A 20,120-nucleotide genomic window follows, 5' to 3' on the forward strand; every position below is an offset into this window, starting at 1 on the left:
CCTGTAAAATTATACCTCCTATGGAGGCAATAAGGCTGATTTAGTGCCACTTTAAAATGCCAAGAAACTCGAAGCAATCGTGCTGCAGAATTTTTGCCATACAAATCGTGGAACCCGGATAAAATCGCCAGAAGTAACTAAAAGTATTCATGCTGCATGATAAAAAGAACACATTTGTCTAGAATTGTGCCATTACACTCACAATACCAGACAATCATTGGCCAAATTTTATGTCAGCTGTCTGGAAGTCTATTGCTGCTTTTTAGACCATATCCCAATTTCAAGAATAGGTAGAGAAAATGAAGAAAATAAGATAAAAGAAAATACAACTCGCATATTGACTTTTGTATGTAGTTTTATTCGGTACTAGTTAGCAGACTGTGTTGGAAAACTAAATATTATGCAGTTTTCATGACATTGAGGTTGACACAGCATGTTCGTTGTTTGTCACAGTACCAAATGTCCCACCTATCCTTTCTACTGGAATGTGAAATGAGTGTTTATATAAGTATGTCTTTTTTTTGTATCTAAATGCATTGTTTAATATATTAATGCGGCCACAACTAAAGTCACCATTCTTGAATTCCTGAGCTAGATTTTGTCCCTCCTCTACTCGTCTATTTTATTTTATTTAGAAAGTGCATTAGCATTCATAATTCTTTCCTTTTTCATGGATTTTGTTTTGGGGGTGGGGGTAAATTTGGGTATTATCAAGACCAGTGTTTTTTGCACATATCGAATTGCCAATTATAGGTACAGTGATGGTGAATATAAGAAAATAACTGCAGATGCTGGTACAAATCGAAGGTATTTATTCACAAAATGCTGGAGTAACTCAGCAGGTCAGGCAGCATCTCAGGAGAGAAGGAATGGGTGATGTTTCTGAAGAAGGGGCTCGACCCGAAACGTCACCCATTCCTTCTCTCCTGAGATGCTGCCTGACCTGCTGAGTTACTCTAGCATTTTGTGAATAAATACCAGTGATGGTAAATGGTCCTCTTGAAACTGTTGTGGTCCTTCTGGAGAGAGGACTCTGAAAATGCTGCTGGATTTTATGATTCAGACCCAGCCGTAATGATGGAATGGCAATATATTTCCAAGTCAGAATGCTGTGCTATTCCAAAGGGAATCTTGGGCTGTTAGTGGTGTTCCTCTGTGCATGATCCCATTATTATCCTTTCCGATATAAAATCAGTGTTTGGGAGATGCTGCAATTGGTTGTCTGAATCCAGTAACTCCTTCCCACCAGCACTGCGGGAGGGAGCACGTTCAGTGAGACAACAGTGGTGATTCAAGGAGGTGGCTCATCTCCACCTTCTCAAGCTAATGCAGACCTTGCCAGAGACATTGAGAGCTTGCAATATGAATAAATAAAAAGCTCAGACTGCTGTGGCCCCAGGCACATGCCTTGCTCCACCCTCCTGCAATTCATTAGTTCAAGATCAGATAGGCAACAGGTTTTACAACATACTGAAGACTTTTATAAAAAATATTTATTCAAGGGATATGGGATTTGCAGGCAAAGCCAGCATTTAATTGCTCATCCCGAATTACCCTTGCAAAAGTGGGATTGAGCTGCCTTCTTGAACCACTGAGATCCTTGTGGTATGGGTATTCCCCCAATGCTGTGAGATTCAGATTCAGATTCAGATATAAGTACTGCAAAAGAATATTAAAGTACAATAAAGAACTGATGAAATAAGGTAGGGTCAAGAATAAGAGTATATGGCAGCACCTCCTGGAATGGGGTATGAAAGAGATGATTGGTTCAGAAGCTGGATAGCAGTGGGGAAGAAGCCGTTTTAAGTCTGGATGACTGACCTTTCAAGCTGCTACATCTTCTCACGGGAAAGTAGAAGAGTAAAAAGGAATGGCCTGAGTGATAGACATCCTTGATGTCTGAAGAAGGGTCTCGACCCCTAAATGTCACCCATTCCTTCTCTCCTGAGATGCTGCCTGACCTGCTGAGTTATTCCAGCATTTTGTGAATAAATACCTTAGACATCCTTGATGATACTTTGAGCCTTCCTGATGCAATGTACCCTGAAAATGGACTGGGTGGAAAGAAGTAACAATCCCATGTTAGACTGGGCCACGTTCACCACTCTCTTCAGATTCAGGTGATTAAGAGCAGAGCAGTCGCCATGCCAGGCCGAGATGAATCCCATCGGAATACATTCGACAGCACATCTGTATCAGTTTGGGAGAATCCTCACACATTCCTAAGAGAGTAAAGGTTTATGCTCCTTGTGATATGGATGCCTCAGAACCTGAAGCTGTCGACCATTTTATGCCATCTCATTCAACAAGGATAACAACCAACTGTTTTGCCTTGATGATGTTAAGGGAGAGGTGGTGGAGTGAGTGAATGGTTGTGGATGGGGAGCCTATCAAGTAGGCTGCTGTGCGATGTCAAGTCCTGTGCGATGTCAAGCTTCTCGAGCGTTCGTGAAGCTGCACCCATCCAGGCAAGTAGAGAATTTCCCTTATGTTCCTGGTTGAGCTTTGTAGATGGTGGACAGACTTTGGGGGATTAGGAGGTGAGTTGCTCACTGCAGTATTCTTCGCCTTTGACCTGCACGTGTAGGTCAAATGGTGACCATATCCAATGGTGGATATGGCTATTCCAGTTCAGTTTCTGGCGGATTCAGATTACTCATATTACAGAATCCAAAGGTTAATTGACTCAAACATATGCTGGGAAGGAATACATAAGGAAAAATTAAAGGCAATTAAAAAAATATTTGGGGGTTATTCAAGGTACTGTGCATGCTTCAATGCTTTTATATTGCCCATGAGCCATACTCATAATGTAATTTACAAGAAAAATGACAGGAGAAAACACATTCATTATGCAAGATTTCTTTGAAATTATCTCTTAAAAATTAGGATCAACATGTGAAGCCAATTCTCAAGGTGATTGATGATGGAAGGAAGTTGAAAAGCTTTGATAGTTTCCAAGAAATGTAGGCCATGAGTTCTAGGTGACAGTCTCTGAAACACTAACTTTGAACACTGAGTTCTTCTTCCATAATTACATAATGCTGGTCAACATTCTTGGAATACACAACTTCTTTCAATGAAATAATGATATTTGGTCGACAGAACATTCTGATCTCGTTTTCATTTACTCTTCGATATCTCACGACCGCCAGGGTCAGAATCAAGACCTGCCTTTATTACATGTGCCTCTACCAGCTGCTGCCTCTTATATCACATCTATATACTGAAACTCGTTTGTTTGTTTGTTCCTGAACTACAGCCAAAACGGTACATGATAGCGTGACAATTTTACTCACCGTCGTCCCTTTGGTGCTAATGGAAGAAGTTTAATTGAAATCGGTGTTATATTTTTAAAGACATCTCCTAGGGAGGGAGGGGAGAGGTGGGAGGATAAGGGGGGTTGAGGGGGGTGGAGTGGGGGGAGGGGAAGGGGGTGGAGGGGGGAGGAGGAGGGAGGGGGAGGGGTTAGAGGGGAGGGGAGGGGGGGAGGAGAGGGGGAGGAGAGAGTGCTGCACCAATGCAGCAGAGGTTTGGGCCCAATGGGTCCACTTGGTCTAGTACGATTTAAAACTCAATAAATATGGTTCAAATACAATGCAATATATTCATGCTGATTGTGCTTTGAGGGAGTTAACCATTATTCCAGGCTTTCAGTTTTTAAAACATTTTCCATAAATGTTTACTAATCAATGGAAGTGAATATTTGAATTTCCAGATGCAATTGGGTTGATTAATTTTCAAAGTAAGAAATATAATTAAAATGTTACACTGACTTAAAAAATATCTTTGCAAGATTAGAACCATCAGCCATGATTGGAAGCAGAAAATTACAGCACAGCGGTATGAACATTGACTTCTCTAACTTTAGATAGCTCTTCTGTCCCTCTCTTCCCCTCCCCCTTCCCAGTTCTCCCACTGACTTCCTGTCTCCACCTAAATCCTTTCTTTGTCCCGCCCCCCTGACATCAGTCTGAAGAAGGGTCTCGACCTGAAACGTCACCCATTCCTTCTCTCCAGAGATGTTGCCTGACCCGCTGAGTTACTCCAGCATTTTGTGATACCTTCGATTTGTACCAGCATCTGCAGTTATTTTCCTACACAAATGATGAATAAAGGATAGTGTAAGAAAATAACTGCAGATGCTGGTACAAATCGAAGGTAACTCAGCAGGTCAGGCAGCATCTCAGGAGAGAAGGGAAGAAGGAATGGGTGACGTTTCGGGTCGAGTCCCTTCTTCAGACTGATGTCAGAATAAAGCTCTGTCTCGTTAGTAGTAATAGAAATCTGGGAAATGTCATTCTGAGCCCTCTGTTCACAACGTTTACAAAAACTTGACGAAAATATGTTTTGCAAAATTGCAAATAAAAGCAGGGTAAATTTAGTCAGAAACAACCATTCAAGCAGATTTTCACTGAATAAGGGCCCCAATCTGAAACGTCACCTAGCCATGTTCTCCAGAGATGCTGTCTGAAATGTTGTTACTCCAGCACTTTGTGTGGTTTTCCCATTGAATACAAACTTTGTTCAGAGAAATAATTTTATAGGATAAGATGAGACTGATGCTTTTCTTTCGATCTATTCACAGTGAGCAGGGAAAGGAGTAATAAAGTGGAATAGGAATATAGTATAAGCAGAGTGTGAGACCTGCAACACTAAAACCTAGTCAACTCTCTGTGGTTGACTCAGTAACGTGACTCTGAACACAGCATTTCAGTGATCGTGTCAGGCATTAATAACTTAGACAGGATTGTTAATGGAAGCTGGTTAGGGTGACTTGTTAGTTGAGGGATGAGATGTTTCTCTTAGGTTTAATTTATCCAATGAACCAGTTCCCTAGTGAGTAGGATAACATTAACTGGATAAGTAATATGCTTAACTGTGCTTTTCTCTGCTAATCTGTGCAGTTTCAACTGATTAAATTCCAGCAGTGATTCCGTCAGCTTGGAATGGCTTCATGATTTGGATATTGTGAAAATGCATCCATCACAATAATTGAGGAAACAAGGCATGTTTTTGGAAGTGCACATGTCCATATGGAGCAACCATCTGGAGCATCCAGAATCACCACACGTGTAGTTATCAGTCAGTGTTGCTCCACTGCGATTTCTCCTCAAGGACATCAGTCTGAAGAAGGGTCTCGACCCGAAACGTCACCCATTCCTTCTCTCCCGAGATGCTGCCTGACCTTCTGAGTTACTCCAGCATTTTGTGAATAAGTACCTTCGATTTGTACCAGCATCTGCAGTTATTTTCTTATACTAGTTATCAGTGGCTCAACTTGTGGATATGCCTGCTACGCAATTGGTTAACAATGATGATAGTTTGCCTTAATTTTACTTGATACAATAATATAAAATTTCCAGACCCATTTGGGTGACTGGAACAGATGCGTGGTGATTAATTGGACTTTACTGACATGAGATCAGAAATTCCAAGACCAGGATCATCTGTTCTTTGTTACTCTTGAAAAGGCCTTTGATTCCATTGTTTGCTGCTCGATGGCCTACCGTCACCAGAAAAATAACTGAATGAAAAGACACTAAACAATGCATGGTACAAATCTAAAACCTTGCTACAAAATGTAAAAATATAATTTAAATATGTAGTAACACATTTCAGAAACAAAGTTCTCAAAGATTTATGTCATTAGACTGTATAGTAAGTAGTCATTACTTACATATTTTACTGATTTGAGATGCATACTTTGCTTGAATGTATATTTAATCATATCAAAAGCTGCAGAACGGCCCTGAGATAGTATCAATTCAGGGCTGGAGTGCCCTCTAGAGTTTGAAGATATAGGTACAAAATGCAATGGAACAAAGGTTAAAACTCAATTAATTAGAACCTAAAATGCACGCATGATTTTTCATGACACCCTCTTTCAATGTGGCCATTCAAATTTTTGTTCCTGTCACAAAATTTAAACTGTCATCTTTGATTTTATGTATAGGAAGGAACTGCAGATCCTGGTTTCAACCGAAGATAGACACAAAAACCTGGAGTAGCTCAGCGGGACAGGCAGCATCTCTGGAGAGAAGGAATGGGTCAGAAGTGTCTCGACCCAAAACGTTACCTATTCCTTCACTCCAGTGATGCTGCCTGTCCCGCTGAGTTGCTCCAGCTTTTTGTGTCTATCATTGATTTTATGTAACCATTTTGCGACTGTCCGTTTTGATCTCTTTGTGACATGGCTAAACATGTATCATCCTCTTCCTACGCAGCTCAGGGGAACCTTACTTGTTTCCACTTTATCCATACTATTCTGGCCAGAGCGTCTCCAGGAGTAGACAATAGACAATAGGTGCAGGAGGAGGCCATTCGGCCCTTCGAGCCAGCACCGCCATTCAATGTGATCATGGCTGATCATTCTCAATCAGTACCCCGTTCCTGCCTTCTCCCCATACCCCCTGACTCCGCTATCCTTAAGAGCTCTATCTAGCTCTCTCTTGAATGCATTCAGAGAATTGGCCTCCACTGCCTTCTGAGGCAGAGAATTCCACAGATTCACAACTCTCTGACTGAAAAAGTTTTTCCTCATCTCAGTTCTAAATGGCCTACCCCTTATTCTTAAACTGTGGCCCCTTGTTCTGGACTCCCCCAACATTGGGAACATGTTTCCTGCCTCTAACGTGTCCAACCCCTTAATAATCTTATACGTTTCGATAAGATCTCCTCTCATCCTTCTAAATTCCAGTGTATACAAGCTTTTCTTCCCCAACCCCACACTGGAGTCCTCCTCTGGTCCTTGGTGAAGCTATGGTCAACTTTAACGTATCTCCAATTCTGTAGATCCACCTATTCACCTTCTCTTTCTCTTTCTCAACCATTCAATTCTTTTCAGCGTTAGCAAGATTCAGTCTTGGGCTGTAATTTCTCCCTGTTAAACGTAAGAAAGACCAAAACAAATGTCACTGGCCCCACCACAAACTCTGATGCTTGTTACTGATTTTATCTCTCACTATGGGTGTTATTTGAGAATGAACCAGTTACTTGCTATTTAAGTGTCCTCTTTTCCTCCAATTTTCCAATATTTGTATCATCCCTGCCACAAAGACAACTACATTCCACCTCGGTAACATTATCTGAAGAAGGGTCTCGACCCGAAACGTCGCCCATTCCTTCTCTCCAGAGATGCTGCCTGTCCCACTGAGTTACTCCATCTTTTTGTGTCTAGCTTCGATGTAAACCAGCATCTGCAGTTCTTTCCTACACACCTGACCTAGCACCTATCTTGTCCAAAGGGAATAAAAAGGGGACTTTTTCACCTGGTAATAGCCCTATTATTCAAGCTGTTAGAATGGTAAGTTCAACAGCCTGACCGCGGGAGAAGACGGCAGGGGAAGAGAAAAGACATTCTGGCCTTCCATCACAGTGAGGAGGAGACTGGAGGAGACTCACTGTGATGGATGTTTCTTTTCGTTTTGTGTTTTGTGTTGGTTGGGGTTGTGTAATTTGCTTATTTTATTGTTCTATTGTTGGACTGTGGGTGACGAAATCTCGTCCAAAAGACCTGTTTTTTGGATGACAAATAAAGGTAATTCTGATTCTGGTAAAAGAATTATAAATAATAAAAAATGTCCACATATCCACAAAGTAAAGCTGGGCTAATTTTAATGTCTCAGTTGCAGCTCCACTGCAAGTGAACCATTAACCTATCTTTATCTCTGTTGCAAAATGACCTGCTTTGATTGCAGGACAGCATGGAGCTGGTTAATAATGTGGGGACCTGAACAATAGCTTAGTCATTTTCAGATGTTCTTAACTCGTTCATTGTTTCATTGTGCCCAGAATGTTGTTGTTTAAGAGGAAGTGAACTGCCTGTACTTATCAGGAATAAGAAACCACATCTGGGAAGAGAGTTATGAATGGCTCGTACCAGCAGGAATGCTACTAAAGCCACAACAAAAGATAAACACCGGTTCCTGGAAATCAGATGTTTCACATCACCCTTTCTGAGTATCTGTGACACTAAATATAGTATTTATTTCCTCATCTATTGTATTGGATTGTAATTAATTTATTAGCCAAGTATGTAAAAATATACAAGGAATTTGATTTGCCATAGTCATACCAAAAAAGCAACGAGACACACAACTACATAAAAAATAACATAAACATCCACCACAGTGCACTGTGATGGAAGGCAATAATGTATTATCTTCTTCCCTCCTTTTCTCCCGCGGTCGGGGCAGTCGAACCATCCGCAATCGGGGTGATCGAAACTCCCGCAGCCAGTGATCGAAGCTCCCATGTTGGGGCGATCGAAGCTCCCGCGATCAGGGCAGTTGAAGCTCCTGCGGTTTGGAGCTCCCGAAGTCGGTCCCAGACAAAGGGACAGCACGCTCCATGATGTTAAGACCGCAGGCTCCTGCGGTTGGAGCTCCCGAAGTCAATCCCCAGCAAGAGGCCGCCAGCTCCACGATGTTAGGCCGCCATGCGGACGGAGATACGATACGGAAAAGTCGCATCTCTGTCGAGAAAAGAGATAAAAAAGTTTCCCCCACCCCGCAACACAAAATACAAAACTAAAGATACACTAAAACATACATTTAACAATAGACTAAAAACAACAAAAGACGAAAAGGACGAGGCAGACCGTTGGCGACGCTGCCACTGTACGGCGCCACCTGGTGGTCTCTAGGAAGGATGCGAATACAATGAGAGCAAGTCAGAGGAGATTTACTCAGCTGATACCTGAAGGTGGCAGTTTGTCTCAAGGGAAGGTTGGATAGGCTACGCACGTATCCACTGGAGCTTCGGAAAGTAAGACAAACAAAATCCTGAGGATCTTGACAGCACGTACACAGACAGGATGTTTCATCTGATGGGATAATCGAGAAGCAGGGTCGTTGTTAAAAAAATAAAGGCTCCCTCATTTAGGACAAAGACATGGTGAATATTGTTTTCCCAGCAAAAGGTTTTAATTCTTTAGATTTTTTGCCTCAAAGAACAATGGAAGCAGAATCTTTTGACTATTTTGAAAGCCAAGGCAGATAGATACTCAATAAGAAAGTGGATGAAAGGTTACATACAGGTAGTTAAGATTGCATAGTCCAGGTTACAATCAGATCAGCCATGATTTTATTAAATGGTAGATCAGGCTTGGGTGGCCATTTGGCATCCTCCTGCTCCAAACCATACATTTGTAAAAAAGGTCTCTGTGCTTACAGCCATAATAATGTAACAGTTTCAGACGGAGTTGAGGTGCTGAGCTTCAAGCTTGCACTGTGACATGATAGTAGGCCACACACTGATAGTTCAATAGAGACCTCATCTTAGACTTAATCTGATGGTCTAGATCATTGGGATCTCAAAAACTGAGTTGAAAGACATGGGTTTGTACCCGGAGTTCCCAAGGTTAACTTTACAGGTGTCTTCATTATTGCCAGCCATTGACAAAGTAAGACCCATTGCCAAATAAGCTTAAATACAGAAATTTGTATTGCAAATACATCTTGTTTAATTTTCATATATGTAACTTCACTGTATGTTTGTTAGTGTAAAGAAATTATTATTGTGCAATACTTTATCAAATTATCAAAATTCTTAAATCAATATGCAAGATACATCTTCTGGATGCACTGGGACGCATCCTCAGTGGTGTGACCTGGGGTCATCGGGTGTTTCGGGTCTCACATCAGACACCCTCGCCCAGGCGATCCAGCCGGGGTTGATCAGGCTCAGACTTGCGTCCCAGCAGCAACTGCCCGCGGATCAACCCTCTTAATCCAAAGCCATCTAGTGGCTTCGCTTGCGGATTGAATGGCCCTCTTCTTTGCCAGCCCCGTAATGCCCAACTGGTTGAGGACTTCGCAGAGTGAGCGTCCTGCAAAGCCTCTGCAGCCCACCTCTACGGGTTCATAGCATCTTCCAGCCTCCGTCCCGGCACATCTCCACCAGCTCCTGGTACTTTGCGTGTTTCCTTTCATTTGCTTCTTCCATACGCTCTTCCCAGGGCACTGTCAGCTCCAGAATGATCAGCTGTTTTGTCGCTTCGGAGGTGATGACCATGTGTGGCCAGAGTGATGTTGCTGTGATGTGCTGCGGAAATTTCAGCTGTTTGCCCAGATCGACGTGCAGCTGCCAGTCAGTGGCCGTGTAGAGGAGGCCCGCCCTTGTATTTGGTTGTGGTCCAGGCTTCTCTCCAGCTTTGACAAAAGTGATTGATTTCTTCGGGGCGTGGTGGTGTTTGCTGTTACTGATGGCAGTGGCTATGCTCTCAGCAACCACCTTGAGCACCTGGTCATGGCGCACCGATAGCGACCTTCCCCAAGGGACTTTGGGCAGCTGCTGAGGAGATGTTCTAATGATCCCCTTCCAGTGCAAAGTGGGCAGGACGGTGTCACGCTCTTGCGCCAGATGTGGAGGTTTGCTGGGCTTGGTAGGGCATCGTAGGAATGGGTGACGTTTCGGATCGAGACCCTTCTTCAGACTGATATCAGGGGGGCTGGACAATAAGTTACTTGTGAAATTCAATCACTTATTATTATTTAAGCCAAAATGGTAATCTTATACATGTCAAAATCACTCAAAAATGCCTACTTGAGCCATTGTAGTTTTATTAGTTAAGGAATAAATATCATTGGAATTGGATAACTATTCCACTTTGTGCTGAAGAATCTTTATACCTCATACTTTGCACTTGAGTTGCGTGATGTGGCCTTGTTCAATGCAACAATCCCTCAGTACTATTCTGAAGGATCACTGAAATTATGGAAAAGGCAGCGTGCAATCACAAAAGATAATAGCGTGCAAACCATATATTCTTGGAGCTAAGGTTAACCACTTTACAAATGACTTTAAAATGACTGCCAAAGAATCCCTCAAAATCTGCTTCCTGCATCAATTGTTTGAGGCTCCTGTCTTATCTTCTGAAGGAACTTGGCACCACGCATCGTTTGACAATGCTCCTGGGAAATTACTTGGAACATTTTGCAACATTAAGCATGTTGCATATATTACTGTAGTTTTCATGTTTCTTGTACTACTTACGTTATGGCAAGAGATGAAAAGAAACTTTGCAGAATTCCAAGGGCAGTACATCTATCAAATGTACAGTTGTCAACAAAATCATTCCTTGTGTTGTGGGTTAAATAACCATTATAAATCCCAAGTGTAAGAAAATAACTGCAGATGCTGGTACAAATCGAAGGTATTTATTTCACAAAATGCTGGAGTAACTCAGCAGGTCAGGCAGCATCTCAGGAGAGAAGGAATGGGCGACGTTTCGGGTCGAGACCCTTCTTCAGTCTGAAGAAGGGTCTCGACCTGAAACGTCACCCATTCCTTCTCCCCTGAGATACTGCCTGACCTGCCGAGTTACTCCTGCATTTTGTGATTATAAATCCCAATGTATGTTGAATTTTTGTAGCCTACATAAAGTTGTCGAACTTAACCACCACCTTTGGGTTTCAGCTCCCCCCACTCTTCAACATGTACTTCACTCAAATTTATTTTTAAAGTTTCTAAACAACTAACCCTTCTTCATAAACATCTGTTCATTTCACTCTTTAACAATAAATCTATTTTATTATTTTACAAAGCATTCCATCTGAAAATAAATTGTAGCCTCTTATTATTACTAAATGAGAAATTCATTTCAAAAGAACATATACTCCAATAGTTTATATATTAAATATTTTACAGTGACATTCTTCAAAAACAATAAAAAATTCCCTCGGGAATGAATGCTTGTTAACCTTTCTGTAGTCTGTGCTCGGCCCAATTTCTCAACATGATAGGTTTTTATAAGAAAACAACATAGAGGGCAGTATGCACAATCAAGACCGCTGGTATAAGTAGATCGAATAGCAGCATTTAAGAGGCATTTAGGCAGACATGCCGAATCCCAGAGATGGGAAAAGAGCATGTTGAGCTAATATCGCAGATGGATGACTGATACTTGCCGAGAAATCAAGTACTTCTATTCACTCATTGAATATGTAACTGTTTATAGTTTATTCCCATGGTCACCCCAGTTTTATCCTCTCAAAGCCACTCATTCCCCCACCGTCCCTGCAGCTTTCGATGCTTCTCGTCTTCTTTTCAATTCTGAAAAAAGGGTCCCCAAACTGTATCATTCACTATTATTTCTCTTCCTACACGTGACCTGCTGAGTATTCCCAGCATTGTCTGGTGATATTTAAAGACAGTTCTTTCCCAAATTCTCATATAGTCATTGACTTGAATCATTAACCATGTTTCTCTCTCCACAAGTGCTGGCCGACTTGCCAAGTACTTCATAAAATGCTGGAGTAACTCAGCAGGACAGGCAGCATCTCAGAAGAGAAGGAATGGGTGACGTTTCGGGTCGAGACCCTTCTTCAGACTGATGTCAGGGGGGGGCGGGACAAAGGAAGGATATAGGTGGATACAGGAAGATAGAGGGGAACTGGGAAGGGGGAGGAGAAGAGAGGGACAGAGGAACTATCTAAAGTTGGAGAAGTCAATGTTCATACCGCTGGGCTGCAAGCTGCCCAAGCGAAATATGAGTTGCTGTATTACTCCAACATTTTGTGAAATAAATACCTTCGATTTGTACCAGCATCTGCAGTTATTTTCTTACACTGCCAAGTACTTCAGTATTTTGCATCTTTATTTTAAACTTCTCAGCATCTGCAGTTTTTTAAAATTTCAGTCATAAGACTGAATAAGGTTTCTATTTTGTTAAAATGTACCAACTCCTAGGGCGGCTGGGCCTGCTGCTCAATGACCGTACTAGTCTTCAATTATTGGGATGGATGGGTCCCAGGAACAAGGTGTGTCTAAGTGCTGATCCCCAAAATAGAAGGTTGAAATGGTTAAATATGGCTAAACTGACAAAACAGGTTACAAGGTGTGGAGAAAAACCATCTAATTAATGCATTGGATGTATATAAGTTTATATAGAAATTTCCTCCCTAGTTGTTTTAGCAAAGCACTACGTACATTTAGTAGATATTCAGGTTGGGTGATGGCTGTGAAATTACACCTTTCCACTTAAATATGTAATTTATTCTGCTTGTGTTCTGACTAAGAAGTGGAAGGCAGTGTAGGTTGACAGTACTGTGAATCAGCAAAGGTCAGAATACATTACCTATGCACCCGCAGTCATCAATACTGGAAAGAATGTTATTTAACATCAACGTGCTATGCTCATTCATCTCATTATGCCTCATCTGAAAAATATGCTCAAGATGTTTGGTGAAGTTGCACAATCCTATTAGAGAAGCACTGACAGTTCACAAGAGAAGCACTACAGATCTATGGCACATGACTTTTATTAAGAAAAATAAGCAAATATATAAAATATTTGTTAATAAAACTGGCTGTTATCGAGGAATTTACCACATTGTAGTTGGTGTGTAAGTGCTACCACTAGATGGCAGTCAATGACTAGCATACAAGTAAAGCAAATAAGTCGGCAGGAACTGCAGATGCTGGTTTAAACCGAAGATAGACACAAAATGCTGGAGTAACTCAGCGGGACAGGCAGCATCTCTGGAGAAAAGGTATAGGTGACATTTCGGGTAGACAGATGGATGTCACTTCTTCCTTTTCTCCATAGATGCTTCCCAACCCGCTGAGCTACTCCAGCTTTTTCTTCCTGCCGAAAGCAAATGAGTCTTAGGTTTAACATTAAACCCCACCTTTCCATCCATTGTTTTTGAATATTTTTCACGTTACAGAACATAGAACAGTACAGAGCAGTACCAGGCCCTTTGACCCATGTTGTGTGTGCTGAACATGATGTCAAATTAAACCAATCCCTTCTGTCTATCTGCACATGATCCAATTTCTTCCATGCCGTGCATATTCATGTGCCGATAATAGCCTTTTAAACACCACCATCACAGCTGCTATCACCACTACCTCTAGTAGCATATTCTAGGCACCTAACATTCTCTGTGTGAAAAACTTAGTTCTGCATATCTCCTTTAAACTTTCCCTCTCTCGTCTTAAAACAATGCCCTCTACTATTTTGACATTTCCACCTCGGGGAAAAGATAGCCTATCCTCTCATAATTTTATAAAGTTCTATCAGGTTTCTCGTCAGCCTCCAATGTATTTTGCAGAGAAAAGTAATAGCTAATGCCCTCAAATTCAGTCAGCATACTGGTAAACCTCTTCTGCACCTGCTCCAAAGCCCCCCACATCCTTCCTGTAATGGTTGATCAGAACTGCAACTCCAAACACTTACAGGAGAGATAATCATTCAATTCAAGTGACAAGCAGACGCAAACCCGATTGGGGATTATGCTCCCCCGAACACCCAAATTTATGACAAATTGCATTCCTCTTCATGGTGAGGAACTTCTGAAACCTGCTATTCACTAGGAAAGGGCTTAAACCCATGCTTATTATTTGTCCATTGATCAATGAGTAGTGATATTGCTTGCACATAACAGAGATTATCAGAAAGGAGGTCAGGCTCTGTCTTTAAAATATTGATTTGTCACAGGATTGTAATCACAGGCACTCATAAATGATTGATTAAGCAGGTTTAATAATGGAGTTGACCGCTGATTACTGGAGTCTAGGATTCTTCACACTTCAGATTACCTTTCACCACCAGCAGACAGTGATCTTATCGGAAATCCAATAAGATTATAAGAATTTATTTTATACAATGAGAAAGAAATAGGTCAATCAATCCGTTCCTTGTCAGATTCCCGGGAGAGATTGTATTTGTTCCATTCCTTGTCTCTGGTAATGTATTCTCCCTCTCTCTCCCTCTCTTGTGCCCATCAACTCTCTTTAGCGGGATTCACTGTTCAGTTGTCAGTGGTTATGTTCCACTGGTTAGGTTTTATAAATATAATCATATTTATGTTGAGAACCTTATACTTGAGAACCAGCAAAGATTGGTAGAGAAGTGGTACACAGTTCTGCGTAAAATAAATGCTGTGTCAATTGTTAATGTTAAAGATGAAATTAATTTAGGTAACAAAAACAATTATCAAAGGTATAGGTAAAAGGCAATAAATACCTTTGATTTGTACCTGCATCTGCAGTTATCTTCTTATAGGTAAAAGGCAAATGGTTTGGTCATGCTATAGAGTATCCATGGTATTAAAAGGAAGAATAAGCTTCTGAGGACTCATCCTGATCCAAAAATTAATATGGATTTCTTCGTAATATGATTTGTAGGTTTAAATATGGAAACAGCATTCCATCTGTAATGGACACTCAGCAGATGGAGAAAAAACAAGTGTTTTGTTTAGAATGGTTTGCGATGTGTTTAGGATTGCAATCCATTCTTGTTTAACTGTTTTATGAAAATGTCCTGGAAGTGGGAAGGTGACTCAGATATATGGACGTGGTGGGGTGCAGCAATGGTCTGTGGGGGCATTTGAAATAGTGCCACAGTTTGCACTAGTTTGCAAGACCTGCTGTCAGCAGCTGTGTCTCTTGCAGCAGCGCAAATCTTCCATTGCAACATGCTCATCGACCAACTTTTCAGCAATTGGTTGAACTGACAGATGCCACTGGTCAGATGAATAAAGGCCATGGAGTAGAGTATCTTTGACCAAAGGTTTCTCAGAGATACTTCTACTGAACATATAAGAGACGCAGGTGGATGTGAGGAGACCTGACAGTCTTATAGACAACATGAGCATAGGTCGGGTCGACAGCAGAACCATTTTCCCAGGGTGTAAACGTCAAAGACTAGACGATAGAGCTTTATGGTGAGAGGGGCAAAGCTTAAAGGAGATGTGCTTTTATTTTACACAGATTTTACACAAGTTTTTATTTTACACCCTGCTGCCAAGGGTTGTGGGGGCAGACACGGTAGTGGTATTTAAGAGGCTTTTAGATAGGCGCATGGATATGTAGGATATGGAGGGATATGGATTATGTGCAGGCAAAGGATATTAGTTTAAGTTGGCATCATGTTTGGCACGGATATTGAAGGCTGAAGGACCTGTTCCTGTGCTGCAATGTTTTATGTTTTATGCAAGAACCATTTAGCACTTCCTAAAGACTCAGTAAGTTTGATTGAGGCAGGAAATAAATCTCGTCTGAGTATAATTAGAACATAGAACAGAACAGTACAGCACCGGAACAGGCCCTTCCATCCATAATACCTGTGCTGAACAAGATGCTAAGACCAACTCTTATCTGTCTGCACATAATCCATATCCTTCCAGTTAGTTAATTAGTTTAGTTTATTGTCAAATGCTTTTTTGTTTTGTGTTATCCAGTCGGCAAAAAGACTATTGTGGCGGTGCCCGGGGGCTAGGCCACTCCCTTGGTCATTCCCCTCGGCACTGAGTGGACGGGGGGGATTAGGTCACTTCCTGGGTCATTCCCCTGGGGTCAGGTGGTCTGGGGCTATAAAAGGGTTTTGGGTGTTTCGACTCACATGATGAGTGCGGAGTGTGTGTTCGTTGCGGATTAAAGTTGTTGTTACTACTTACCTGGCGTCTGGCCTGATTTCTGTGGCGTCCAGACCCACTACACAGGTGACCCCGACCTTCCCCCGCAAGTCGCGATGGACCTGAACGCTCCGCTACCCGACTCTGCCGGTCAGCCGCCTCTGGACACTGCCGACCGCGCTGCTCTCCACGCCGTGGCGGTGAGGCTGCCTCCCCTGTGGACCGACGACCCCGACTTCTGGTTTGACCAGGCCGAGGCACAGTTCGCCCTGTGGGGCGTAACTGCCGACGACACTAAGTACTTTCATGTAGTCGGCGCCCTCGACGCGGCCACCTCGCGCCTGGTCCGACCCTTCCTCCGCGCCCCCCCGGCGACCGATAAGTACGGGGCCCTCAAGGCCTTTCTCCTCCAGCAGTTCAGCCTCAGCGAGGCCGAGCGGGCGACCCAGATCCTCCGGATGCCGGGCCTGGGTGACCGCCGCCCGTCGGTACTACTGGCCGACATGTTGGTGCTGCTCGGCGACCACCAGCCCGACTTGTTATTTAAACATGCTTACCTGCTGCAGCTGCCGTCCGATCTCCGCCAGCAGCTCCTCCACGACCCGTTCACCGACATGCAGGCGGTGGGCAAGCGCGCCGATGAACTCTTGTTGGCCCGTCAGCTGGCCCTCGATGTCCCTCCGACGGCCGACGACGACCCGCAGGTAGGGGCCTCGATCGCCCGCATCTCTACCGCTCCCCGACAGCCTTCCCGACGGTACCCGGCTTCAGCAACTCACCCAGCCGGCGGCGCGACTTTCTCGCACGGCCCGCCTGCAGTTCTCCCACCCGCCACCGGAGGTCGCTGGTGGTCGGACCCGGGTGCCGCGCGCAGCCTGCCGGCAGTTCCTCCACACGCCACCGGAGGTCGCTGGTGGTCGGATCGGCCCGCACAGCCGCCCGTTTTCACGGACGCCAGCAGAGGGGGCTGGTGCTACTTTCATCGGCAGTGGGGCCCTTCTGCCCGTCAATGCCGGCAGCCCTGTTCGTTCCCGGGAAACGCAGGGGCCGGCCGTCAGTGATTGCTTCGGCGGCCGGCCAGATTCATCGTGTGTTCGCGTGGGACCGTCGCTCCGGGGCTCGTTTCCTTGTGGCCACCGGGGTGGAGGTGAGCATTGTTCCCCCTTCGCGTGCTGACCTCCGCAGTGGTAACCGTGGCCCCCTCCTTGCCGCAGCCAACGGGACTTCGATCCGCTCATATGGGGTGCGCACGATCTCCCTCAACTTCGGAGCGGGCAGCTTCTCATGGCCATTCGTCATTGCGGATGTGTCCCAGCCGTTGCTGGGTGCAGACTTCCTACGGGCACATTCCCTGCTCGTGGACATTAAGCAGCAGCGTTTGGTGCACTCCGTCACCTTGCAGCCCGTTTTCCTCCACTTGGGCGACCCGGTCGTGCTGCCTGATGGGCCCCTGTCGTCTGTGGACGCTACGTTCTCGCGAGTTCTGGCTGAGTTCCCCGATACCCCAATTCCACTCTGTCGCCTCGAAGCATGGGGTGGTGCATCACATTCCCACTACTGGCCCACCCCTGCACGCCCGGGCGCGGCGTCTTCCACCGGACAAGCTCCGTCTCGCTCGGGAGGAGTTCCGCCTTATGGAGTCGCTGGGTATTGTGCGCCGCTCAGACAGCCCGTGGGCGTCCCCACTCCATATGGTCCCCAAGGCAGACGGTGGTTGGCGTCCTTGCGGGGACTACCGTCGGCTTAACGATGCCACCATCGCTGACAGGTATCCGGTCCCCCACATTCAGGACTTTAACACACACCTGGCTGGGGCCACGGTGTTTTCCAAGGTCGATCTGGTGCGTGGCTACAATCAGATTCACGTCCACCCCGACGACGTCCCCAAGACGGCCATCGTGACGCCATTTGGCCTTTTCGAATTCCTCCGTATGCCGTTTGGACTCAAGAACGCTGCGCAAGCCTTTCAGCGGCTTATGGACTGTGTGTGCCGTGGCCTGTAATTTGTGTTCGTGTACCTCGATGACATTTTGGTGGCGAGCCGCTCGAGACAGGAGCATGCTGCCCATCTCCGCCAGCTTTGCCAGCGCATCAGCGATCATGGGCTAGCCATCAACATCGCCAAATGCCGTTTCGGGGTGTCGTCCATCAATTTCTTGGGCCACCACGTGACCCCGCACGGGGCACTGCCGCTCCCGGACAAGGTGGACGTGGTGCGCCAGTTTCCATGCCCGACCACCGTGCGGGGCCTACAGGAGTTCGTTGGGATGGTGGCCTTTTACCACCGATTTGTGCCATCTGCAGCCCGGATCATGCGCCCGCTGTTTCACCTCATGGCGGGCAAGCGCAGGGAGGTTGAATGGACTGACGATGCGGTGGCGGCGTTCCACCGCGCCAAGGAAGCCCTGGCTGCGGCCACGATGCTCGTGCACCTACGGGCGGATGCACCAACCAGCCTGACGGTCGACGCTTCGGAGGTGGCGGTTGGGGCGGTGCTCGAACAGCACATTGATGGGTGTTGGAAGCCTCTTGCTTTCTTCAGCAGGCACCTCAGCAGCGCACAGCGGAACTACAGTGCCTTTGACCGCGAGCTCCTTGCCCTTTACCTTGCGGTCCGCCACTTCCGCTATTTCCTCGAGGAGCGTACCTTCACCACGTACACGGACCACAAGCCCCTCACCTTTGCGTTCGCCAAGGTGTCTGACCCGTGGTCAGCTCGCCAGCAGCGGCAGTTGGCTTTCGTCTCGGAGTCCACTACTTCCATCCGTTTCATCGGGGGCAAAGACAACCGAGTGGCCGACGCCTTGTCTCGACCCTCGGTCCATGCCGTCCTGCAAGTGGCCGATGGCATCGACTACTCAGCCCTGGCGGCAGCCCAGTTGACAGATGATGAGATGTCCGCCTACCGTACCACCGTTTCGGGCCTGAGGTTGGAGGACGTTCCCTGTGGCACTGGGGGCGCGACGCTGCTGTGCGATGTATCCATCGGGCAGCCGCGTCCAATCGTTCCTGTTGCCTGGCGGCGCCGGGTGTTCGAGGTGCTCCACGGGCTGGCCCACCCTTCCATTCGGGCGACGACGGCCCTCGTGGCTTCCCGTTTCGTTTGGCACGGGTTACGTAAGCAGGTTGGACATTGGGCGCGCACCTGCATCCCGTGCCAAACTGCCAAAGTACAGCGGCATGTGCGAGCGCCGCTCCAGGAGTTCATCATCCCTCGCCACCGTTTTGACCACATCCATGTGGACATCGTGGGGCCGCTGCCGCCTTCTCGGGGCTTCACCTACCACCTGACCGTGGTTGACCGTTTCACGCGGTGGCCGGAGGCGGTTCCACTGCCGGACACTTCTGCATCTACTTGTGCCCGTGCCTTGGCGGCTCACTGGATTGCCAGGTTTGGGGTGCCGCTTGACATCACGTCTGACAGAGGGCCGCAATTCACCTCCGAGCTGTGGTCGTCCATGACTCAACTACTGGGGGTTAACCTGCACCGCACCACAGCGTACCATCCACAGGCGAATGGCCTGGTGGAGCATTTCCACCGCCAGCTCAAGGCCACTCTGAAGGCCCGGCTCGATGGCCCGGACTGGGTCGACGCGTTGCCATGGGGTTTACTGGGCGTCCGCACCGCCCCCAAGGAGGACTTGGCCACCTCCTCGATTGAATTGGTGTACGGGGCTCCGCTGACAGTGCCCGGTGAGTTCGTTCCCTCCGCCCAGGGTCAGGCAGAACAGCCCTCGGCCGCCCTGCAACGCCTTC

Source organism: Rhinoraja longicauda, chromosome 21 (assembly GCF_053455715.1).
Source record: "Rhinoraja longicauda isolate Sanriku21f chromosome 21, sRhiLon1.1, whole genome shotgun sequence".
NCBI lineage: Eukaryota > Metazoa > Chordata > Chondrichthyes > Rajiformes > Arhynchobatidae > Rhinoraja > Rhinoraja longicauda.